This window comes from Denticeps clupeoides, unplaced genomic scaffold, assembly GCF_900700375.1.
Source record: "Denticeps clupeoides unplaced genomic scaffold, fDenClu1.1, whole genome shotgun sequence".
NCBI lineage: Eukaryota > Metazoa > Chordata > Actinopteri > Clupeiformes > Denticipitidae > Denticeps > Denticeps clupeoides.
In genome coordinates this window covers 1-21,809 of record NW_021630070.1, presented here as the reverse complement: position 1 = coordinate 21,809, position 21,809 = coordinate 1, and the positions used below count along the sequence as shown (strand labels likewise).

The window sequence follows — 21,809 nt, the reverse complement described above, 5'->3', positions numbered from 1 at the left end:
CCGCTTTACTGTCAAATTATGATGGAGAAAAGGCAAAAGTTGGAGTGGTAAGCTTTTATTTGCAAAACAACAATAACGTGCACACCTTCTAGAGGCAATGCATACTGGGTCGATGAATGGAGCGATGGGCAGGCCCTATTGCCGACTCCCTGTTATAAAAATCCGCTTAATATGAATATCAGATATTAAATTGACATCAGGGTGCGTAGCACCTGAAGGCCGAGGGCTCGGAAAACCCCCACCTAATCGATTCAGCTCCACCCCACCCATAGCCAAGCCTGTGAATGATCGTTTGTAGAGCAACACAGACAAAGACACACCTTGAAGAGACGTATTTAAAAAAAAAAAAAAAAAAAAAAAACAAAATAGGCGGGAAAAACATACTTAAATAAAGAAAAGTACCCCTTAACTTATTTTAAAAAAGTTAACAAAGTGATGTAAATACTTTCATTTTAAAAGTTTTACAATAGTTAAAGCTTACAGCACCTGGCATTCCCATGTAGTCTCCCATCCAAGTACTAACCAGGCCCAAGCCTTCTTAGCTTCTGAGATCAGACAAGATTGGGCAATCTTCAGCTGGCATGTCCGTAAGCAAACTCTGCTTGAAAATCTTGGACTTTCAACAAAAGGACTTTGAAAACATTATAAAGTGCGAAAACTCCCGCTTTACTATCAAATAATGATTGAGAAAGGCAAAAAAAGCTAATAAAGCCATGTAAATACTTTCATTTTAAAAGTTTTTCAATAGTTAAAGCTTACAGCACCTGGTATTCCCATGTAGTCTCCCATCCAAGTACTAACCAGGCCCAAGCCTTCTTAGCTTCTGAGATCAGACAAGATTGGGCATTTTTCAGCTGGTTTGTCCGTACACAAACTCTGCTTGAAAATCTTGAACTTTAAACCAAAAGGGCTTTGAAAACATTATAAAGTGCGAAAACTCCCGCTTTACTATCAAATTATGATGGAGAAAAGGCAAAAAAAAGCTAACAAAGCCATGTAAATACTTTCATTTGAAAAGTTTTTCAATAGTTAAAGCTTACAGCACCTGGTATTCCCATGTAGTCTCCCATCCAAGTACTAACCAGGCCCAAGCCTTCTTAGCTTCTGAGATCAGACAAGATTGGGCATTCTTCAGCTGGTTTGTCCGTACACAAACTCTGCTTGAAAATCTTGAACTTTAAACCAAAAAGGGCTTTGAAAACATTATAAAGTGCGAAAACTCCCGCTTTACTATCAAATTATGATGGAGAAAAGGCAAAAAAAGCTAACAAAGCCATGTAAATACTTTCATTTGAAAAGTTTTTCAATAGTTAAAGCTTACAGCACCTGGTATTCCCAGGTAGTCTCCCATCCAAGTACTAACCAGGCCCAAGCCTTCTTAGCTTCTGAGATCAGACAAGATTGGGCATTCTTCAGCTGGTTTGTCCGTACACAAACTCTGCTTGAAAATCTTGAACTTTAAACCAAAAGGGCTTTGAAAACATTATAAAGTGCGAAAACTCCCGCTTTACTATCAAATTATGATGGAGAAAAAGGCAAAAAAAAGCTAACAAAGCCATGTAAATACTTTCATTTGAAAAGTTTTTCAATAGTTAAGCTTACAGCACCTGGTATTCCCAGGTAGTCTCCCATCCAAGTACTAACCAGGCCCAAGCCTTCTTAGCTTCTGAGATCAGACAAGATTGGGCATTCTTCAGCTGGTTTGTCCGTACACAAGCTCTGCTTGAAAATCTTGAACTTTAAACCAAAGGCGCTTGAACACATATCAAAGAGTGAAAACTCCCGCTTTACTGTCAAATTATGATGGAGAAAAGGCAAAAAGTTGGAGTGGTAAGCTTTATTTGCAAAACAACAAATAAAGTGCACACCTTCTAGAGGCAATGCAATACTGGGTCGATGAATGGAGCGGATGGAGCAGGCCCTATTGCCGACTCCCTGTTATAAAAATCCGCTTAATATGACATATCAGATATTAAATTGACATCAGGGTGCGTAGCACCTGAAGGCCGAGGGCTGGAAAACCCCACCTAATCGATTCAGCTCCACCCACTCCATAGCCAAGCCTGTGAATGATCGTTGTAGAGCACACACAGACAAAGAAACCTGAAGAGAAGTTTAAAAAAAAAAAAAAAAAAAAAAAAAAAGGCGGGAAAACATACTAAATAAAGAAAGTACCCCTTAACTTATTTTAAAAAAGTTAACAAAGTGATGTAAATACTTTCATTTTAAAAGTTTTACAATAGTTAAAGCTTACAGCACCTGGCATTCCCATGTAGTCTCCCATCCAAGTACTAACCAGGCCCAAGCCTTCTTAGCTTCTGAGATCAGACAAGATTGGGCAATCTTCAGCTGGCATGTCCGTAAGCAAACTCTGCTTGAAAATCTTGGACTTTCAACAAAAGGACTTTGAAAACATTATAAAGTGCGAAAACCTCCCGCTTTACTATCAAATATGATTGAGAAAAGGCAAAAAAAGCTAATAAAGCCATGTAAATACTTTCATTTTAAAAGTTTTTCAATAGTTAAAGCTTACAGCACCTGGTATTCCCATGTAGTCTCCCATCCAAGTACTAACCAGGCCCAAGCCTTCTTAGCTTCTGAGATCAGACAAGATTGGGCATTTTTCAGCTGGTTTGTCCGTACACAAACTCTGCTTGAAAATCTTGAACTTTAAACCAAAAGGGCTTTGAAAACATTATAAAGTGCGAAAACTCCCGCTTTACTATCAAATTATGATGGAGAAAAGGCAAAAAAAGCTAACAAAGCCATGTAAATACTTTCATTTGAAAAGTTTTTCAATAGTTAAAGCTTACAGCACCTGGTATTCCCATGTAGTCTCCCATCCAAGTACTAACCAGGCCCAAGCCTTCTTAGCTTCTGAGATCAGACAAGATTGGGCATTCTTCAGCTGGTTTGTCCGTACACAAACTCTGCTTGAAAATCTTGAACTTTAAACCAAAAGGGCTTTGAAAACATTATAAAGTGCGAAAACTCCCGCTTTACTGTCAAATTATGATGGAGAAAAGGCAAAAAAAGCTAACAAAGCCATGTAAATACTTTCATTTGAAAAGTTTTTCAATAGTTAAAGCTTACAGCACCTGGTATTCCCATGTAGTCTCCCATCCAAGTACTAACCAGGCCCAAGCCTTCTTAGCTTCTGAGATCAGACAAGATTGGGCATTCTTCAGCTGGTTTGTCCGTACACAAACTCTGCTTGAAAATCTTGAACTTTAAACCAAAAGGGCTTTGAAAACATTATAAAGTGCGAAAACTCCCGCTTTACTATCAAATTATGATGGAGAAAAGGCAAAAAAAGCTAACAAAGCCATGTAAATACTTTCATTTTAAAAGTTTTTCAATAGTTAAAGCTTACAGCACCTGGTATTCCCATGTAGTCTCCCATCCAAGTACTAACCAGGCCCAAGCCTTCTTAGCTTCTGAGATCAGACAAGATTGGGCATTCTTCAGCTGGTTTGTCCGTACACAAACTCTGCTTGAAAATCTTGAACTTTAAACCAAAAGGGCTTTGAAAACATTATAAAGTGCGAAAACTCCCGCTTTACTGTCAAATTGTGATGGAGAAAAGGCAAAAAAAGCTAACAAAGCCATGTAAATACTTTCATTTGAAAAGTTTTTCAATAGTTAAAGCTTACAGCACCTGGTATTCCCATGTAGTCTCCCATCCAAGTACTAACCAGGCCCAAGCCTTCTTAGCTTCTGAGATCAGACAAGATTGGGCATTCTTCAGCTGGTTTGTCCGTACACAAACTCTGCTTGAAAATCTTGAACTTTAAACCAAAAGGGCTTTGAAAACATTATAAAGTGCGAAAACTCCCGCTTTACTATCAAATTATGATGGAGAAAAGGCAAAAAAAGCTAACAAAGCCATGTAAATACTTTCATTTGAAAAGTTTTTCAATAGTTAAAGCTTACAGCACCTGGTATTCCCAGGTAGTCTCCCATCCAAGTAATAACCAGGCCCAAGCCTTCTTAGCTTCTGAGATCAGACAAGATTGGGCATTCTTCAGCTGGTTTGTCCGTACACAAACTCTGCTTGAAAATCTTGAACTTTAAACCAAAAGGGCTTTGAAAACATTATAAAGTGCGAAAACTCCCGCTTTACTATCAAATTATGATGGAGAAAAGGCAAAAAAAGCTAACAAAGCCATGTAAATACTTTCATTTGAAAAGTTTTTCAATAGTTAAAGCTTACAGCACCTGGTATTCCCAGGTAGTCTCCCATCCAAGTACTAACCAGGCCCAAGCCTTCTTAGCTTCTGAGATCAGACAAGATTGGGCATTCTTCAGCTGGTTTGTCCGTACACAAACTCTGCTTGAAAATCTTGAACTTTAAACCAAAGGCGCTTGAACACATATCAAAGAGTGAAAACTCCCGCTTTACTGTCAAATTATGATGGAGAAAAGGCAAAAAGTTGGAGTGGTAAGCTTTTATTTGCAAAACAACAAATAAAGTGCACACCTTCTAGAGGCAATGCAATACTGGGTCGATGAATGGAGCGGATGGAGCAGGCCCTATTGCCGACTCCCTGTTATAAAAATCCGCTTAATATGACATATCAGATATTAAATTGACATCAGGGTGCGTAGCACCTGAAGGCCGAGGGCTGGAAAACCCCACCTAATCGATTCAGCTCCACCCCACTCCATAGCCAAGCCTGTGAATGATCGTTGTAGAGCACACACAGACAAAGAAACCTGAAGAGAAGTTTAAAAAAAAAAAAAAAAAAAAAAAAAAAAAAAAGGCGGGAAAACATACTAAAGAAAGAAAGTACCCCTTAACTTATTTTAAAAAAGTTAACAAAGTGATGTAAATACTTTCATTTTAAAAGTTTTACAATAGTTAAAGCTTACAGCACCTGGCATTCCCATGTAGTCTCCCATCCAAGTACTAACCAGGCCCAAGCCTTCTTAGCTTCTGAGATCAGACAAGATTGGGCAATCTTCAGCTGGCATGTCCGTAAGCAAACTCTGCTTGAAAATCTTGGACTTTAAACAAAAGGACTTTGAAAACATTATAAAGTGCGAAAACTCCCGCTTTACTATCAAATAATGATTGAGAAAAGGCAAAAAAAGCTAATAAAGCCATGTAAATACTTTCATTTTAAAAGTTTTTCAATAGTTAAAGCTTACAGCACCTGGTATTCCCATGTAGTCTCCCATCCAAGTACTAACCAGGCCCAAGCCTTCTTAGCTTCTGAGATCAGACAAGATTGGGCATTTTTCAGCTGGTTTGTCCGTACACAAACTCTGCTTGAAAATCTTGAACTTTAAACCAAAAGGGCTTTGAAAACATTATAAAGTGCGAAAACTCCCGCTTTACTGTCAAATTGTGATGGAGAAAAGGCAAAAAAAGCTAACAAAGCCATGTAAATACTTTCATTTGAAAAGTTTTTCAATAGTTAAAGCTTACAGCACCTGGTATTCCCATGTAGTCTCCCATCCAAGTACTAACCAGGCCCAAGCCTTCTTAGCTTCTGAGATCAGACAAGATTGGGCATTCTTCAGCTGGTTTGTCCGTACACAAACTCTGCTTGAAAATCTTGAACTTTAAACCAAAAGGGCTTTGAAAACATTATAAAGTGCGAAAACTCCCGCTTTACTATCAAATTATGATGGAGAAAAGGCAAAAAAAGCTAACAAAGCCATGTAAATACTTTCATTTGAAAAGTTTTTCAATAGTTAAAGCTTACAGCACCTGGTATTCCCAGGTAGTCTCCCATCCAAGTACTAACCAGGCCCAAGCCTTCTTAGCTTCTGAGATCAGACAAGATTGGGCATTCTTCAGCTGGTTTGTCCGTACACAAACTCTGCTTGAAAATCTTGAACTTTAAACCAAAAGGGCTTTGAAAACATTATAAAGTGCGAAAACTCCCGCTTTACTATCAAATTATGATGGAGAAAAGGCAAAAAAAGCTAACAAAGCCATGTAAATACTTTCATTTGAAAAGTTTTTCAATAGTTAAAGCTTACAGCACCTGGTATTCCCAGGTAGTCTCCCATCCAAGTACTAACCAGGCCCAAGCCTTCTTAGCTTCTGAGATCAGACAAGATTGGGCATTCTTCAGCTGGTTTGTCCGTACACAAACTCTGCTTGAAAATCTTGAACTTTAAACCAAAGGCGCTTGAACACATATCAAAGAGTGAAAACTCCCGCTTTACTGTCAAATTATGATGGAGAAAAGGCAAAAAGTTGGAGTGGTAAGCTTTTATTTGCAAAACAACAAATAAAGTGCACACCTTCTAGAGGCAATGCAATACTGGGTCGATGAATGGAGCGGATGGAGCAGGCCCTATTGCCGACTCCCTGTTATAAAAATCCGCTTAATATGACATATCAGATATTAAATTGACATCAGGGTGCGTAGCACCTGAAGGCCGAGGGCTGGAAAACCCCACCTAATCGATTCAGCTCCACCCCACTCCATAGCCAAGCCTGTGAATGATCGTTGTAGAGCACACACAGACAAAGAAACCTGAAGAGAAGTTTAAAAAAAAAAAAAAAAAAAAAAAAAAGGCGGGAAAACATACTAAATAAAGAAAGTACCCCTTAACTTATTTTAAAAAAGTTAACAAAGTGATGTAAATACTTTCATTTTAAAAGTTTTACAATAGTTAAAGCTTACAGCACCTGGCATTCCCATGTAGTCTCCCATCCAAGTACTAACCAGGCCCAAGCCTTCTTAGCTTCTGAGATCAGACAAGATTGGGCAATCTTCAGCTGGCATGTCCGTAAGCAAACTCTGCTTGAAAATCTTGGACTTTCAACAAAAGGACTTTGAAAACATTATAAAGTGCGAAAACTCCCGCTTTACTATCAAATTATGATGGAGAAAAGGCAAAAAAAGCTAATAAAGCCATGTAAATACTTTCATTTTAAAAGTTTTTCAATAGTTAAAGCTTACAGCACCTGGTATTCCCATGTAGTCTCCCATCCAAGTACTAACCAGGCCCAAGCCTTCTTAGCTTCTGAGATCAGACAAGATTGGGCATTTTTCAGCTGGTTTGTCCGTACACAAACTCTGCTTGAAAATCTTGAACTTTAAACCAAAAGGGCTTTGAAAACATTATAAAGTGCGAAAACTCCCGCTTTACTATCAAATTATGATGGAGAAAAGGCAAAAAAAGCTAACAAAGCCATGTAAATACTTTCATTTGAAAAGTTTTTCAATAGTTAAAGCTTACAGCACCTGGTATTCCCATGTAGTCTCCCATCCAAGTACTAACCAGGCCCAAGCCTTCTTAGCTTCTGAGATCAGACAAGATTGGGCATTCTTCAGCTGGTTTGTCCGTACACAAACTCTGCTTGAAAATCTTGAACTTTAAACCAAAAGGGCTTTGAAAACATTATAAAGTGCGAAAACTCCCGCTTTACTATCAAATTATGATGGAGAAAAGGCAAAAAAAGCTAACAAAGCCATGTAAATACTTTCATTTGAAAAGTTTTTCAATAGTTAAAGCTTACAGCACCTGGTATTCCCAGGTAGTCTCCCATCCAAGTACTAACCAGGCCCAAGCCTTCTTAGCTTCTGAGATCAGACAAGATTGGGCATTCTTCAGCTGGTTTGTCCGTACACAAACTCTGCTTGAAAATCTTGAACTTTAAACCAAAGGCGCTTGAACACATATCAAAGAGTGAAAACTCCCGCTTTACTGTCAAATTATGATGGAGAAAAGGCAAAAAGTTGGAGTGGTAAGCTTTTATTTGCAAAACAACAAATAAAGTGCACACCTTCTAGAGGCAATGCAATACTGGGTCGATGAATGGAGCGGATGGAGCAGGCCCTATTGCCGACTCCCTGTTATAAAAATCCGCTTAATATGACATATCAGATATTAAATTGACATCAGGGTGCGTAGCACCTGAAGGCCGAGGGCTGGAAAACCCCACCTAATCGATTCAGCTCCACCCCACTCCATAGCCAAGCCTGTGAATGATCGTTGTAGAGCACACACAGACAAAGAAACCTGAAGAGAAGTTTAAAAAAAAAAAAAAAAAAAAAAAAAAGGCGGGAAAACATACTAAATAAAGAAAGTACCCCTTAACTTATTTTAAAAAAGTTAACAAAGTGATGTAAATACTTTCATTTTAAAAGTTTTACAATAGTTAAAGCTTACAGCACCTGGCATTCCCATGTAGTCTCCCATCCAAGTACTAACCAGGCCCAAGCCTTCTTAGCTTCTGAGATCAGACAAGATTGGGCAATCTTCAGCTGGCATGTCCGTAAGCAAACTCTGCTTGAAAATCTTGGACTTTCAACAAAAGGACTTTGAAAACATTATAAAGTGCGAAAACTCCCGCTTTACTATCAAATAATGATTGAGAAAAGGCAAAAAAAGCTAATAAAGCCATGTAAATACTTTCATTTTAAAAGTTTTTCAATAGTTAAAGCTTACAGCACCTGGTATTCCCATGTAGTCTCCCATCCAAGTACTAACCAGGCCCAAGCCTTCTTAGCTTCTGAGATCAGACAAGATTGGGCATTTTTCAGCTGGTTTGTCCGTACACAAACTCTGCTTGAAAATCTTGAACTTTAAACCAAAAGGGCTTTGAAAACATTATAAAGTGCGAAAACTCCCGCTTTACTATCAAATTATGATGGAGAAAAGGCAAAAAAAGCTAACAAAGCCATGTAAATACTTTCATTTGAAAAGTTTTTCAATAGTTAAAGCTTACAGCACCTGGTATTCCCATGTAGTCTCCCATCCAAGTACTAACCAGGCCCAAGCCTTCTTAGCTTCTGAGATCAGACAAGATTGGGCATTCTTCAGCTGGTTTGTCCGTACACAAACTCTGCTTGAAAATCTTGAACTTTAAACCAAAAGGGCTTTGAAAACATTATAAAGTGCGAAAACTCCCGCTTTACTATCAAATTATGATGGAGAAAAGGCAAAAAAAGCTAACATAAGCCATGTAAATACTTTCATTTGAAAAGTTTTTCAATAGTTAAAGCTTACAGCACCTGGTATTCCCATGTAGTCTCCCATCCAAGTACTAACCAGGCCCAAGCCTTCTTAGCTTCTGAGATCAGACAAGATTGGGCATTCTTCAGCTGGTTTGTCCGTACACAAACTCTGCTTGAAAATCTTGAACTTTAAACCAAAAGGGCTTTGAAAACATTATAAAGTGCGAAAACTCACGCTTTACTATCAAATTATGATGGAGAAAAGGCAAAAAAAGCTAACAAAGCCATGTAAATACTTTCATTTGAAAAGTTTTTCAATAGTTAAAGCTTACAGCACCTGGTATTCCCAGGTAGTCTCCCATCCAAGTACTAACCAGGCCCAAGCCTTCTTAGCTTCTGAGATCAGACAAGATTGGGCATTCTTCAGCTGGTTTGTCCGTACACAAACTCTGCTTGAAAATCTTGAACTTTAAACCAAAAGGGCTTTGAAAACATTATAAAGTGCGAAAACTCCCGCTTTACTGTCAAATTATGATGGAGAAAAGGCAAAAAAAGCTAACAAAGCCATGTAAATACTTTCATTTGAAAAGTTTTTCAATAGTTAAAGCTTACAGCACCTGGTATTCCCAGGTAGTCTCCCATCCAAGTACTAACCAGGCCCAAGCCTTCTTAGCTTCTGAGATCAGACAAGATTGGGCATTCTTCAGCTGGTTTGTCCGTACACAAACTCTGCTTGAAAATCTTGAACTTTAAACCAAAAGGGCTTTGAAAACATTATAAAGTGCGAAAACTCCCGCTTTACTATCAAATTATGATGGAGAAAAGGCAAAAAAAGCTAACAAAGCCATGTAAATACTTTCATTTGAAAAGTTTTTCAATAGTTAAAGCTTACAGCACCTGGTATTCCCAGGTAGTCTCCCATCCAAGTACTAACCAGGCCCAAGCCTTCTTAGCTTCTGAGATCAGACAAGATTGGGCATTCTTCAGCTGGTTTGTCCGTACACAAACTCTGCTTGAAAATCTTGAACTTTAAACCAAAAGGGCTTTGAAAACATTATAAAGTGCGAAAACTCCCGCTTTACTATCAAATTATGATGGAGAAAAGGCAAAAAAAGCTAACAAAGCCATGTAAATACTTTCATTTGAAAAGTTTTTCAATAGTTAAAGCTTACAGCACCTGGTATTCCCAGGTAGTCTCCCATCCAAGTACTAACCAGGCCCAAGCCTTCTTAGCTTCTGAGATCAGACAAGATTGGGCATTCTTCAGCTGGTTTGTCCGTACACAAACTCTGCTTGAAAATCTTGAACTTTAAACCAAAGGCGCTTGAACACATATCAAAGAGTGAAAACTCCCGCTTTACTGTCAAATTATGATGGAGAAAAGGCAAAAAGTTGGAGTGGTAAGCTTTTATTTGCAAAACAACAAATAAAGTGCACACCTTCTAGAGGCAATGCAATACTGGGTCGATGAATGGAGCGGATGGAGCAGGCCCTATTGCCGACTCCCTGTTATAAAAATCCGCTTAATATGACATATCAGATATTAAATTGACATCAGGGTGCGTAGCACCTGAAGGCCGAGGGCTGGAAAACCCCACCTAATCGATTCAGCTCCACCCCACTCCATAGCCAAGCCTGTGAATGATCGTTGTAGAGCACACACAGACAAAGAAACCTGAAGAGAAGTTTAAAAAAAAAAAAAAAAAAAAAAAAAAAAAAAAGGCGGGAAAACATACTAAAAAAAGAAAGTACCCCTTAACTTATTTTAAAAAAGTTAACAAAGTGATGTAAATACTTTCATTTTAAAAGTTTTACAATAGTTAAAGCTTACAGCACCTGGCATTCCCATGTAGTCTCCCATCCAAGTACTAACCAGGCCCAAGCCTTCTTAGCTTCTGAGATCAGACAAGATTGGGCAATCTTCAGCTGGCATGTCCGTAAGCAAACTCTGCTTGAAAATCTTGGACTTTCAACAAAAGGACTTTGAAAACATTATAAAGTGCGAAAACTCCCGCTTTACTATCAAATAATGATTGAGAAAAGGCAAAAAAAAGCTAATAAAGCCATGTAAATACTTTCATTTTAAAAGTTTTTCAATAGTTAAAGCTTACAGCACCTGGTATTCCCATGTAGTCTCCCATCCAAGTACTAACCAGGCCCAAGCCTTCTTAGCTTCTGAGATCAGACAAGATTGGGCATTTTTCAGCTGGTTTGTCCGTACACAAACTCTGCTTGAAAATCTTGAACTTTAAACCAAAAGGGCTTTGAAAACATTATAAAGTGCGAAAACTCCCGCTTTACTATCAAATTATGATGGAGAAAAGGCAAAAAAAGCTAACAAAGCCATGTAAATACTTTCATTTGAAAAGTTTTTCAATAGTTAAAGCTTACAGCACCTGGTATTCCCATGTAGTCTCCCATCCAAGTACTAACCAGGCCCAAGCCTTCTTAGCTTCTGAGATCAGACAAGATTGGGCATTCTTCAGCTGGTTTGTCCGTACACAAACTCTGCTTGAAAATCTTGAACTTTAAACCAAAAGGGCTTTGAAAACATTATAAAGTGCGAAAACTCCCGCTTTACTATCAAATTATGATGGAGAAAAGGCAAAAAAAGCTAACAAAGCCATGTAAATACTTTCATTTGAAAAGTTTTTCAATAGTTAAAGCTTACAGCACCTGGTATTCCCATGTAGTCTCCCATCCAAGTACTAACCAGGCCCAAGCCTTCTTAGCTTCTGAGATCAGACAAGATTGGGCATTCTTCAGCTGGTTTGTCCGTACACAAACTCTGCTTGAAAATCTTGAACTTTAAACCAAAAGGGCTTTGAAAACATTATAAAGTGCGAAAACTCCCGCTTTACTATCAAATTATGATGGAGAAAAGGCAAAAAAAGCTAACAAAGCCATGTAAATACTTTCATTTGAAAAGTTTTTCAATAGTTAAAGCTTACAGCACCTGGTATTCCCAGGTAGTCTCCCATCCAAGTACTAACCAGGCCCAAGCCTTCTTAGCTTCTGAGATCAGACAAGATTGGGCATTCTTCAGCTGGTTTGTCCGTACACAAACTCTGCTTGAAAATCTTGAACTTTAAACCAAAAGGGCTTTGAAAACATTATAAAGTGCGAAAACTCCCGCTTTACTATCAAATTATGATGGAGAAAAGGCAAAAAAAGCTAACAAAGCCATGTAAATACTTTCATTTGAAAAGTTTTTCAATAGTTAAAGCTTAGAGCACCTGGTATTCCCAGGTAGTCTCCCATCCAAGTACTAACCAGGCCCAAGCCTTCTTAGCTTCTGAGATCAGACAAGATTGGGCATTCTTCAGCTGGTTTGTCCGTACACAAACTCTGCTTGAAAATCTTGAACTTTAAACCAAAAGGGCTTTGAAAACATTATAAAGTGCGAAAACTCCCGCTTTACTATCAAATTATGATGGAGAAAAGGCAAAAAAAAGCTAACAAAGCCATGTAAATACTTTCATTTGAAAAGTTTTTCAATAGTTAAAGCTTACAGCACCTGGTATTCCCAGGTAGTCTCCCATCCAAGTACTAACCAGGCCCAAGCCTTCTTAGCTTCTGAGATCAGACAAGATTGGGCATTCTTCAGCTGGTTTGTCCGTACACAAACTCTGCTTGAAAATCTTGAACTTTAAACCAAAGGCGCTTGAACACATATCAAAGAGTGAAAACTCCCGCTTTACTGTCAAATTATGATGGAGAAAAGGCAAAAAGTTGGAGTGGTAAGCTTTTATTTGCAAAACAACAAATAAAGTGCACACCTTCTAGAGGCAATGCAATACTGGGTCGATGAATGGAGCGGATGGAGCAGGCCCTATTGCCGACTCCCTGTTATAAAAATCCGCTTAATATGACATATCAGATATTAAATTGACATCAGGGTGCGTAGCACCTGAAGGCCGAGGGCTGGAAAACCCCACCTAATCGATTCAGCTCCACCCCACTCCATAGCCAAGCCTGTGAATGATCGTTGTAGAGCACACACAGACAAAGAAACCTGAAGAGAAGTTTAAAAAAAAAAAAAAAAAAAAAAAAAGGCGGGAAAACATACTAAATAAAGAAAGTACCCCTTAACTTATTTTAAAAAAGTTAACAAAGTGATGTAAATACTTTCATTTTAAAAGTTTTACAATAGTTAAAGCTTACAGCACCTGGCATTCCCATGTAGTCTCCCATCCAAGTACTAACCAGGCCCAAGCCTTCTTAGCTTCTGAGATCAGACAAGATTGGGCAATCTTCAGCTGGCATGTCCGTAAGCAAACTCTGCTTGAAAATCTTGGACTTTCAACAAAAGGACTTTGAAAACATTATAAAGTGCGAAAACTCCCGCTTTACTATCAAATAATGATTGAGAAAAGGCAAAAAAAGCTAATAAAGCCATGTAAATACTTTCATTTTAAAAGTTTTTCAATAGTTAAAGCTTACAGCACCTGGTATTCCCATGTAGTCTCCCATCCAAGTACTAACCAGGCCCAAGCCTTCTTAGCTTCTGAGATCAGACAAGATTGGGCATTTTCAGCTGGTTTGTCCGTACACAAACTCTGCTTGAAAATCTTGAACTTTAAACCAAAAGGGCTTTGAAAACATTATAAAGTGCGAAAACTCCCGCTTTACTATCAAATTATGATGGAGAAAAGGCAAAAAAAGCTAACAAAGCCATGTAAATACTTTCATTTGAAAAGTTTTTCAATAGTTAAAGCTTACAGCACCTGGTATTCCCATGTAGTCTCCCATCCAAGTACTAACCAGGCCCAAGCCTTCTTAGCTTCTGAGATCAGACAAGATTGGGCATTCTTCAGCTGGTTTGTCCGTACACAAACTCTGCTTGAAAATCTTGAACTTTAAACCAAAAGGGCTTTGAAAACATTATAAAGTGCGAAAACTCCCGCTTTACTGTCAAATTATGATGGAGAAAAGGCAAAAAAAGCTAACAAAGCCATGTAAATACTTTCATTTGAAAAGTTTTTCAATAGTTAAAGCTTACAGCACCTGGTATTCCCATGTAGTCTCCCATCCAAGTACTAACCAGGCCCAAGCCTTCTTAGCTTCTGAGATCAGACAAGATTGGGCATTCTTCAGCTGGTTTGTCCGTACACAAACTCTGCTTGAAAATCTTGAACTTTAAACCAAAAGGGCTTTGAAAACATTATAAAGTGCGAAAACTCCCGCTTTACTATCAAATTATGATGGAGAAAAGGCAAAAAAAGCTAACAAAGCCATGTAAATACTTTCATTTGAAAAGTTTTTCAATAGTTAAAGCTTAGAGCACCTGGTATTCCCAGGTAGTCTCCCATCCAAGTACTAACCAGGCCCAAGCCTTCTTAGCTTCTGAGATCAGACAAGATTGGGCATTCTTCAGCTGGTTTGTCCGTACACAAACTCTGCTTGAAAATCTTGAACTTTAAACCAAAAGGGCTTTGAAAACATTATAAAGTGCGAAAACTCCCGCTTTACTATCAAATTATGATGGAGAAAAGGCAAAAAAAAGCTAACAAAGCCATGTAAATACTTTCATTTGAAAAGTTTTTCAATAGTTAAAGCTTACAGCACCTGGTATTCCCAGGTAGTCTCCCATCCAAGTACTAACCAGGCCCAAGCCTTCTTAGCTTCTGAGATCAGACAAGATTGGGCATTCTTCAGCTGGTTTGTCCGTACACAAACTCTGCTTGAAAATCTTGAACTTTAAACCAAAGGCGCTTGAACACATATCAAAGAGTGAAAACTCCCGCTTTACTGTCAAATTATGATGGAGAAAAGGCAAAAAGTTGGAGTGGTAAGCTTTTATTTGCAAAACAACAAATAAAGTGCACACCTTCTAGAGGCAATGCAATACTGGGTCGATGAATGGAGCGGATGGAGCAGGCCCTATTGCCGACTCCCTGTTATAAAAATCCGCTTAATATGACATATCAGATATTAAATTGACATCAGGGTGCGTAGCACCTGAAGGCCGAGGGCTGGAAAACCCCACCTAATCGATTCAGCTCCACCCCACTCCATAGCCAAGCCTGTGAATGATCGTTGTAGAGCACACACAGACAAAGAAACCTGAAGAGAAGTTTAAAAAAAAAAAAAAAAAAAAGAAAAAAGGCGGGAAAACATACTAAATAAAGAAAGTACCCCTTAACTTATTTTAAAAAAGTTAACAAAGTGATGTAAATACTTTCATTTTAAAAGTTTTACAATAGTTAAAGCTTACAGCACCTGGCATTCCCATGTAGTCTCCCATCCAAGTACTAACCAGGCCCAAGCCTTCTTAGCTTCTGAGATCAGACAAGATTGGGCAATTCTTCAGCTGGCATTGTCCGTAAGCAAACTCTGCTTGAAAATCTTGACTTTAAACCAAAAAGGACTTTGAAAACATTATAAAGTGCGAAAACTCCCGCTTTACTATCAAATTATGATGGAGAAAAGGCAAAAAAAAGCTAACAAAGCCATGTAAATACTTTCATTTGAAAAGTTTTTCAATAGTTAAAGCTTACAGCACCTGGTATTCCCATGTAGTCTCCCATCCAAGTACTAACCAGGCCCAAGCCTTCTTAGCTTCTGAGATCAGACAAGATTGGGCATTCTTCAGCTGGTTTGTCCGTACACAAACTCTGCTTGAAAATCTTGAACTTTAAACCAAAAGGGCTTTGAAAACATTATAAAGTGCGAAAACTCCCGCTTTACTATCAAATTATGATGGAGAAAAGGCAAAAAAAGCTAACAAAGCCATGTAAATACTTTCATTTGAAAAGTTTTTCAATAGTTAAAGCTTACAGCACCTGGTATTCCCAGGTAGTCTCCCATCCAAGTACTAACCAGGCCCAAGCCTTCTTAGCTTCTGAGATCAGACAAGATTGGGCATTCTTCAGCTGGTTTGTCCGTACACAAACTCTGCCTGAAAATCTTGAACTTTAAACCAAAAGGGCTTTGAAAACATTATAAAGTGCGAAAACTCACGCTTTACTATCAAATTATGATGGAGAAAAGGCAAAAAAAGCTAACAAAGCCATGTAAATACTTTCATTTGAAAAGTTTTTCAATAGTTAAAGCTTACAGCACCTGGTATTCCCAGGTAGTCTCCCATCCAAGTACTAACCAGGCCCAAGCCTTCTTAGCTTCTGAGATCAGACAAGATTGGGCATTCTTCAGCTGGTTTGTCCGTACACAAACTCTGCTTGAAAATCTTGAACTTTAAACCAAAAGGGCTTTGAAAACATTATAAAGTGCGAAAACTCCCGCTTTACTATCAAATTATGATGGAGAAAAGGCAAAAAAAGCTAACAAAGCCATGTAAATACTTTCATTTGAAAAGTTTTTCAATAGTTAAAGCTTAGAGCACCTGGTATTCCCAGGTAGTCTCCCATCCAAGTACTAACCAGGCCCAAGCCTTCTTAGCTTCTGAGATCAGACAAGATTGGGCATTCTTCAGCTGGTTTGTCCGTACACAAACTCTGCTTGAAAATCTTGAACTTTAAACCAAAAGGGCTTTGAAACATTATAAAGTGCGAAAACTCCCGCTTTACTATCAAATTATGATGGAGAAAAGGCAAAAAAAGCTAACAAAGCCATCTGCTGCATTTGACACCGTTAACCACAAGACTCTCTTGTCAATCCTGAAGAGGCTTGGAATTCGGGGCTCAGCATGGCAGTGGTTTGCTTCCTACCTTGATGAGCGATCTTACCAAGTGACTTGGAAAGGATCCACCTCTACCTCACGTAGACTCTCCACTGGTGTCCCTCAAGGCTCGGTGCTAGGTCCTCTCCTTTTCTCCCTCTACACGAGATCACTTGGTGAGGTCATTTCCTCACATGGATTATCCTACCACTGCTATGCTGACGACACACAACTCCTCTTCTCCTTTCCTCCCTCTGATCTACATGCTGCTTCCAAAATCTCTGCATGTCTAACAGACATCTCGTCTTGGATGGCAGCCCATCACCTCCAACTCAATCCCACCAAAACTGAACTAATATTCATTCCAGCAGATTCTTCACCACATCAGGATCTTGCTATTTACCTAGACAACTCGCAGCTCTCTCCTTCTGCAACAGCCCGCAACCTTGGCGTAACAATAGACAACCAACTCTCCTTCTCAACTCACATCAGCAATCTTTCCCGCTCATGTAGATTCCTTCTCTACAATATCAGACGAATCCGCCCTTACCTGACAACCCAGGCCACCCAACTACTGGTTCAGTCCTTAGTAATCTCACGACTGGACTACTGCACGACTGGACTACTACGGCGTAACAATAGACAACCAACTCTCCTTCTCAACTCACATCAGCAATCTTTCCCGCTCATGTAGATTCCTTCTCTACAATATCAGACGAATCCGCCCTTACCTGTCAACCCAGGCCACCCAACTACTGGTTCAGTCCTTAGTAATCTCACGACTGGACTACTGCAACTCCCTTCTAGCTGGTCTACCTCTATGTACCATCCGACCTCTACAACTCATACAAAATGCAGCAGCACGACTGATCTTCAACCTTCCCAAATTCTCCCATACCACCCCTCTGCTACGTTCCCTTCACTGGCTCCCAGTAGCTGCACGCATCAGGTTCAAAATACTGATGCTGGCCTACAAAGCCAAACATGGAGCAGCACCATCCTACCTCACAGCCCTCATTACACCTCGCACTGCACCTCGTCTACTCCGAGCCTCCAGTACTGCTCGCCTGGTCCCTCCATCTCTGAAGGTAAAAGGAAAACATTCATCCAGACTCTTCTCCGTCTTGGCCCCTCGGTGGTGGAATGAACTTCCCCTCGAGGTCAGAACAGCTCAGTCACTGAGCACCTTCAAACGGCAGCTCAAGACCTTCCTCTTTAAAGAATATTTAGATTAAATTGTAATTTTCTTGTCAAACTTTGTGTACAGAATCTACAACAGAGTGAATTAAATAGATGTATTCATAGTTGGGGTCCTAGTGAACCGGAATTGATCTCTTCATCGATGGTAACTTGAAAGCACGTTGTAAGTCGCTCTGGATAAGGGCGTCTGCCAAATGCCGTAAATGTAAAAATGTAAATGATGTAAATACTTTCATTTGAAAAGTTTTTCAATAGTTAAAGCTTACAGCACCTGGTATTCCCAGGTAGTCTCCCATCCAAGTACTAACCAGGCCCAAGCCTTCTTAGCTTCTGACATCAGACAATATTGGGCATTCTTCAGCTGGTTTGTCCGTACACAAACTCTGCTTGAAAATCTTGAACTTTAAACCAAAGGCGCTTGAACACATATCAAAGAGTGAAAACTCCCGCTTTACTGTCAAATTATGATGGAGAAAAGGCAAAAGTTGGAGTGGTAAGCTTTTATTTGCAAAACAACAAATAAAGTGCACACCTTCTAGAGGCAATGCAATACTGGGTCGATGAATGGAGCGGATGGAGCAGGCCCTATTGCCGACTCCCTGTTATAAAAATCCGCTTAATATGACATATCAGATATTAAATTGACATCAGGGTGCGTAGCACCTGAAGGCCGAGGGCTGGAAAACCCCACCTAATCGATTCAGCTCCACCCCACTCCATAGCCAAGCCTGTGAATGATCGTTGTAGAGCACACACAGACAAAGAAACCTGAAGAGAAGTTTAAAAAAAAAAAAAAAAAAAAAAGGCGGGAAAACATACTAAATAAAGAAAGTACCCCTTAACTTATTTTAAAAAAGTTAACAAAGTGATGTAAATACTTTCATTTTAAAAGTTTTACAATAGTTAAAGCTTACAGCACCTGGCATTCCCATGTAGCCTCCCATCCAAGTACTAACCAGGCCCAAGCCTTCTTAGCTTCTGAGATCAGACAAGATTGGGCAATCTTCAGCTGGCATGTCCGTAAGCAAACTCTGCTTGAAAATCTTGGACTTTCAACAAAAGGACTTTGAAAACATTATAAAGTGCGAAAACTCCCGCTTTACTATCAAATAATGATTGAGAAAAGGCAAAAAAAAGCTAATAAAGCCATGTAAATACTTTCATTTTAAAAGTTTTTCAATATTTAAAGCTTACAGCACCTGGTATTCCCATGTAGTCTCCCATCCAAGTACTAACCAGGCCCAAGCCTTCTTAGCTTCTGAGATCAGACAAGATTGGGCATTTTTCAGCTGGTTTGTCCGTACACAAACTCTGCTTGAAAATCTTGAACTTTAAACCAAAAGGGCTTTGAAAACATTATAAAGTGCGAAAACTCCCGCTTTACTATCAAATTATGATGGAGAAAAGGCAAAAAAAGCTAACAAAGCCATGTAAATACTTTCATTTGAAAAGTTTTTCAATAGTTAAAGCTTACAGCACCTGGTATTCCCATGTAGTCTCCCATCCAAGTACTAACCAGGCCCAAGCCTTCTTAGCTTCTGAGATCAGACAAGATTGGGCATTCTTCAGCTGGTTTGTCCGTACACAAACTCTGCTTGAAAATCTTGAACTTTAAACCAAAAGGGCTTTGAAAACATTATAAAGTGCGAAAACTCACGCTTTACTATCAAATTATGATGGAAAAAAAGGCAAAAAAAGCTAACAAAGCCATGTAAATACTTTCATTTGAAAAGTTTTTCAATAGTTAAAGCTTACAGCACCTGGTATTCCCAGGTAGTCTCCCATCCAAGTACTAACCAGGCCCAAGCCTTCTTAGCTTCTGAGATCAGACAAGATTGGGCATTCTTCAGCTGGTTTGTCCGTACACAAACTCTGCTTGAAATCTTGAACTTTAAACCAAAAGGGCTTTGAAAACATTATAAAGTGCGAAAACTCCCGCTTTACTATCAAATTATGATGGAGAAAAGGCAAAAAAAGCTAACAAAGCCATGTAAATACTTTCATTTGAAAAGTTTTTCAATAGTTAAAGCTTAGAGCACCTGGTATTCCCAGGTAGTCTCCCATCCAAGTACTAACCAGGCCCAAACCTTCTTAGCTTCTGAGATCAGACAAGATTGGGCATTCTTCAGCTGGTTTGTCCGTACACAAACTCTGCTTGAAAATCTTGAACTTTAAACCAAAAGGGCTTTGAAAACATTATAAAGTGCGAAAACTCCCGCTTTACTATCAAATTATGATGGAGAAAAGGCAAAAAAAGCTAACAAAGCCATGTAAATACTTTCATTTGAAAAGTTTTTCAATAGTTAAAGCTTACAGCACCTGGTATTCCCATGTAGTGTCCCATCCAAGTACTAACCAGGCCCAAGCCTTCTTAGCTTCTGAGATCAGACAAGATTGGGCATTCTTCAGCTGGTTTGTCCGTACACAAGCTCTGCTTGAAAATCTTGAACTTTAAACCAAAGGCGCTTGAACACATATCAAAGAGTGAAAACTCCCGCTTTACTGTCAAATTATGATGGAGAAAAGGCAAAAAGTTGGAGTAGTAAGCTTTTATTTGCAAAACAACAAATAAAGTGCACACCTTCTAGAGGCAATGCAATACTGGGTCGATGAATGGAGCGGATGGAGCAGGCCCTATTGCCGACTCCCTGTTATAAAAATCCGCTTAATATGACATATCAGATATTAAATTGACATCAGGGTGCGTAGCACCTGAAGGCCGAGGGCTGGAAAACCCCACCTAATCGATTCAGCTCCACCCCACTCCATAGCCAAGCCTGTGAATGATCGTTGTAGAGCACACAAAGACAAAGAAACCTGAAGAGAAGTTTAAAAAAAAAAAAAAAAAAAAAAAAGGCGGGAAAACATACTAAATAAAGAAAGTACCCCTTAACTTATTTTAAAAAAGTTAACAAAGTGATGTAAATACTTTCATTTTAAAAGTTTTACAATAGTTAAAGCTTACAGCACCTGGCATTCCCATGTAGTCTCCCATCCAAGTACTAACCAGGCCCAAGCCTTCTTAGCTTCTGAGATCAGACAAGATTGGGCAATCTTCAGCTGGCATGTCCGTAAGCAAACTCTGCCTTGAAAATCTTGGACTTTCAACAAAGGACTTTGAAAACATTATAAAGTGCGAAAACTCCCGCTTTACTATCAAATAATGATTGAGAAAAGGCAAAAAAAGCTAATAAAGCCATGTAAATACTTTCATTTTAAAAGTTTTTCAATAGTTAAAGCTTACAGCACCTGGCATTCCCATGTAGTCTCCCATCCAAGTACTAACCAGGCCCAAGCCTTCTTAGCTTCTGAGATCAGACAAGATTGGCATTTTTCAGCTGGTTTGTCCGTACACAAACTCTGCTTGAAAATCTTGAACTTTAAACCAAAAGGGCTTTGAAAACATATAAAGTGCGAAAACTCCCGCTTTACTATCAAATTATGATGGAGAAAGGCAAAAAAAGCTAACAAAGCCATGTAAATACTTTCATTTGAAAAGTTTTTCAATAGTTAAAGCTTACAGCACCTGGTATTCCCATGTAGTCTCCCATCCAAGTACTAACCAGGCCCAAGCCTTCTTAGCTTCTGAGATCAGACAAGATTGGGCATTCTTCAGCTGGTTTGTCCGTACACAAGCTCTGCTTGAAAATCTTGAACTTTAAACCAAAGGCACTTGAACACATATCAAAGAGTGAAAACTCCCGCTTTACTGTCAAATTATGATGGAGAAAAGGCAAAAAGTTGGAGTAGTAAGCTTTTATTTGCAAAACAACAAATAAAGTGCACACCTTCTAGAGGCAATGCAATACTGGGTCGATGAATGGAGCGGATGGAGCAGGCCCTATTGCCGACTCCCTGTTATAAAAAATCCGCTTAATATGACATATCAGATATTAAATTGACATCAGGGTGCGTAGCACCTGAAGGCCGAGGGCTGAAAACCCCACCTAATCGTTCAGCTCCACCCACCTCCATAGCCAAGCCTGTGAATATCGTTGTAGAGCACACAAAGACAAAGAAACCTGAAGAAAAGTTTAAAAAAAAAAAAAAAAAAAAAAAAAAAA

At 39.0% G+C, this 21,809-nt stretch overlaps 49 pseudogenes; all 49 read right to left on the bottom strand.

Annotated features, from left to right (window-relative positions):
• Positions 1 to 474: 474 nt before the first annotated feature.
• On the bottom strand, positions 475 to 593 carry LOC114782134 (uncharacterized; annotated as a pseudogene).
• Positions 594 to 752: 159 nt separating this feature from the next.
• On the bottom strand, positions 753 to 871 carry LOC114782126 (uncharacterized; annotated as a pseudogene).
• A 162-nt stretch (positions 872 to 1,033) lies between these two features.
• On the bottom strand, positions 1,034 to 1,152 carry LOC114782172 (uncharacterized; annotated as a pseudogene).
• A 162-nt stretch (positions 1,153 to 1,314) lies between these two features.
• On the bottom strand, positions 1,315 to 1,433 carry LOC114782153 (uncharacterized; annotated as a pseudogene).
• A 162-nt stretch (positions 1,434 to 1,595) lies between these two features.
• On the bottom strand, positions 1,596 to 1,714 carry LOC114782152 (uncharacterized; annotated as a pseudogene).
• A 533-nt stretch (positions 1,715 to 2,247) lies between these two features.
• Positions 2,248 to 2,366, bottom strand: LOC114782133 (uncharacterized; annotated as a pseudogene).
• A 160-nt stretch (positions 2,367 to 2,526) lies between these two features.
• On the bottom strand, positions 2,527 to 2,645 carry LOC114782125 (uncharacterized; annotated as a pseudogene).
• A 161-nt stretch (positions 2,646 to 2,806) lies between these two features.
• LOC114782171 (uncharacterized) lies at positions 2,807 to 2,925 on the bottom strand (annotated as a pseudogene).
• A 161-nt stretch (positions 2,926 to 3,086) lies between these two features.
• On the bottom strand, positions 3,087 to 3,205 carry LOC114782168 (uncharacterized; annotated as a pseudogene).
• A 161-nt stretch (positions 3,206 to 3,366) lies between these two features.
• On the bottom strand, positions 3,367 to 3,485 carry LOC114782167 (uncharacterized; annotated as a pseudogene).
• Positions 3,486 to 3,646: 161 nt separating this feature from the next.
• On the bottom strand, positions 3,647 to 3,765 carry LOC114782166 (uncharacterized; annotated as a pseudogene).
• Positions 3,766 to 4,206: 441 nt separating this feature from the next.
• Positions 4,207 to 4,325, bottom strand: LOC114782151 (uncharacterized; annotated as a pseudogene).
• Positions 4,326 to 4,865: 540 nt separating this feature from the next.
• Positions 4,866 to 4,984, bottom strand: LOC114782132 (uncharacterized; annotated as a pseudogene).
• Positions 4,985 to 5,144: 160 nt separating this feature from the next.
• Positions 5,145 to 5,263, bottom strand: LOC114782169 (uncharacterized; annotated as a pseudogene).
• Positions 5,264 to 5,424: 161 nt separating this feature from the next.
• Positions 5,425 to 5,543, bottom strand: LOC114782165 (uncharacterized; annotated as a pseudogene).
• A 161-nt stretch (positions 5,544 to 5,704) lies between these two features.
• On the bottom strand, positions 5,705 to 5,823 carry LOC114782150 (uncharacterized; annotated as a pseudogene).
• A 161-nt stretch (positions 5,824 to 5,984) lies between these two features.
• LOC114782149 (uncharacterized) lies at positions 5,985 to 6,103 on the bottom strand (annotated as a pseudogene).
• Positions 6,104 to 6,637: 534 nt separating this feature from the next.
• On the bottom strand, positions 6,638 to 6,756 carry LOC114782131 (uncharacterized; annotated as a pseudogene).
• A 160-nt stretch (positions 6,757 to 6,916) lies between these two features.
• On the bottom strand, positions 6,917 to 7,035 carry LOC114782158 (uncharacterized; annotated as a pseudogene).
• Positions 7,036 to 7,196: 161 nt separating this feature from the next.
• On the bottom strand, positions 7,197 to 7,315 carry LOC114782164 (uncharacterized; annotated as a pseudogene).
• A 161-nt stretch (positions 7,316 to 7,476) lies between these two features.
• On the bottom strand, positions 7,477 to 7,595 carry LOC114782148 (uncharacterized; annotated as a pseudogene).
• A 534-nt stretch (positions 7,596 to 8,129) lies between these two features.
• LOC114782130 (uncharacterized) lies at positions 8,130 to 8,248 on the bottom strand (annotated as a pseudogene).
• A 160-nt stretch (positions 8,249 to 8,408) lies between these two features.
• On the bottom strand, positions 8,409 to 8,527 carry LOC114782147 (uncharacterized; annotated as a pseudogene).
• Positions 8,528 to 8,688: 161 nt separating this feature from the next.
• LOC114782163 (uncharacterized) lies at positions 8,689 to 8,807 on the bottom strand (annotated as a pseudogene).
• Positions 8,808 to 8,969: 162 nt separating this feature from the next.
• Positions 8,970 to 9,088, bottom strand: LOC114782162 (uncharacterized; annotated as a pseudogene).
• Positions 9,089 to 9,249: 161 nt separating this feature from the next.
• Positions 9,250 to 9,368, bottom strand: LOC114782146 (uncharacterized; annotated as a pseudogene).
• Positions 9,369 to 9,529: 161 nt separating this feature from the next.
• LOC114782145 (uncharacterized) lies at positions 9,530 to 9,648 on the bottom strand (annotated as a pseudogene).
• A 161-nt stretch (positions 9,649 to 9,809) lies between these two features.
• On the bottom strand, positions 9,810 to 9,928 carry LOC114782144 (uncharacterized; annotated as a pseudogene).
• Positions 9,929 to 10,089: 161 nt separating this feature from the next.
• LOC114782143 (uncharacterized) lies at positions 10,090 to 10,208 on the bottom strand (annotated as a pseudogene).
• Positions 10,209 to 10,748: 540 nt separating this feature from the next.
• On the bottom strand, positions 10,749 to 10,867 carry LOC114782129 (uncharacterized; annotated as a pseudogene).
• A 161-nt stretch (positions 10,868 to 11,028) lies between these two features.
• LOC114782135 (uncharacterized) lies at positions 11,029 to 11,147 on the bottom strand (annotated as a pseudogene).
• Positions 11,148 to 11,308: 161 nt separating this feature from the next.
• On the bottom strand, positions 11,309 to 11,427 carry LOC114782161 (uncharacterized; annotated as a pseudogene).
• A 161-nt stretch (positions 11,428 to 11,588) lies between these two features.
• On the bottom strand, positions 11,589 to 11,707 carry LOC114782160 (uncharacterized; annotated as a pseudogene).
• Positions 11,708 to 11,868: 161 nt separating this feature from the next.
• LOC114782142 (uncharacterized) lies at positions 11,869 to 11,987 on the bottom strand (annotated as a pseudogene).
• Positions 11,988 to 12,429: 442 nt separating this feature from the next.
• LOC114782141 (uncharacterized) lies at positions 12,430 to 12,548 on the bottom strand (annotated as a pseudogene).
• A 533-nt stretch (positions 12,549 to 13,081) lies between these two features.
• LOC114782128 (uncharacterized) lies at positions 13,082 to 13,200 on the bottom strand (annotated as a pseudogene).
• Positions 13,201 to 13,360: 160 nt separating this feature from the next.
• On the bottom strand, positions 13,361 to 13,478 carry LOC114782174 (uncharacterized; annotated as a pseudogene).
• Positions 13,479 to 13,639: 161 nt separating this feature from the next.
• LOC114782159 (uncharacterized) lies at positions 13,640 to 13,758 on the bottom strand (annotated as a pseudogene).
• Positions 13,759 to 13,919: 161 nt separating this feature from the next.
• LOC114782157 (uncharacterized) lies at positions 13,920 to 14,038 on the bottom strand (annotated as a pseudogene).
• A 442-nt stretch (positions 14,039 to 14,480) lies between these two features.
• LOC114782140 (uncharacterized) lies at positions 14,481 to 14,599 on the bottom strand (annotated as a pseudogene).
• An 818-nt stretch (positions 14,600 to 15,417) lies between these two features.
• On the bottom strand, positions 15,418 to 15,536 carry LOC114782156 (uncharacterized; annotated as a pseudogene).
• A 161-nt stretch (positions 15,537 to 15,697) lies between these two features.
• LOC114782138 (uncharacterized) lies at positions 15,698 to 15,816 on the bottom strand (annotated as a pseudogene).
• Positions 15,817 to 15,977: 161 nt separating this feature from the next.
• On the bottom strand, positions 15,978 to 16,096 carry LOC114782137 (uncharacterized; annotated as a pseudogene).
• Positions 16,097 to 18,652: 2,556 nt separating this feature from the next.
• On the bottom strand, positions 18,653 to 18,771 carry LOC114782173 (uncharacterized; annotated as a pseudogene).
• Positions 18,772 to 18,932: 161 nt separating this feature from the next.
• On the bottom strand, positions 18,933 to 19,051 carry LOC114782124 (uncharacterized; annotated as a pseudogene).
• A 161-nt stretch (positions 19,052 to 19,212) lies between these two features.
• LOC114782155 (uncharacterized) lies at positions 19,213 to 19,331 on the bottom strand (annotated as a pseudogene).
• Positions 19,332 to 19,493: 162 nt separating this feature from the next.
• LOC114782136 (uncharacterized) lies at positions 19,494 to 19,612 on the bottom strand (annotated as a pseudogene).
• Positions 19,613 to 20,703: 1,091 nt separating this feature from the next.
• Positions 20,704 to 20,822, bottom strand: LOC114782127 (uncharacterized; annotated as a pseudogene).
• Positions 20,823 to 21,259: 437 nt separating this feature from the next.
• Positions 21,260 to 21,378, bottom strand: LOC114782154 (uncharacterized; annotated as a pseudogene).
• Positions 21,379 to 21,809: the final 431 nt, after the last annotated feature.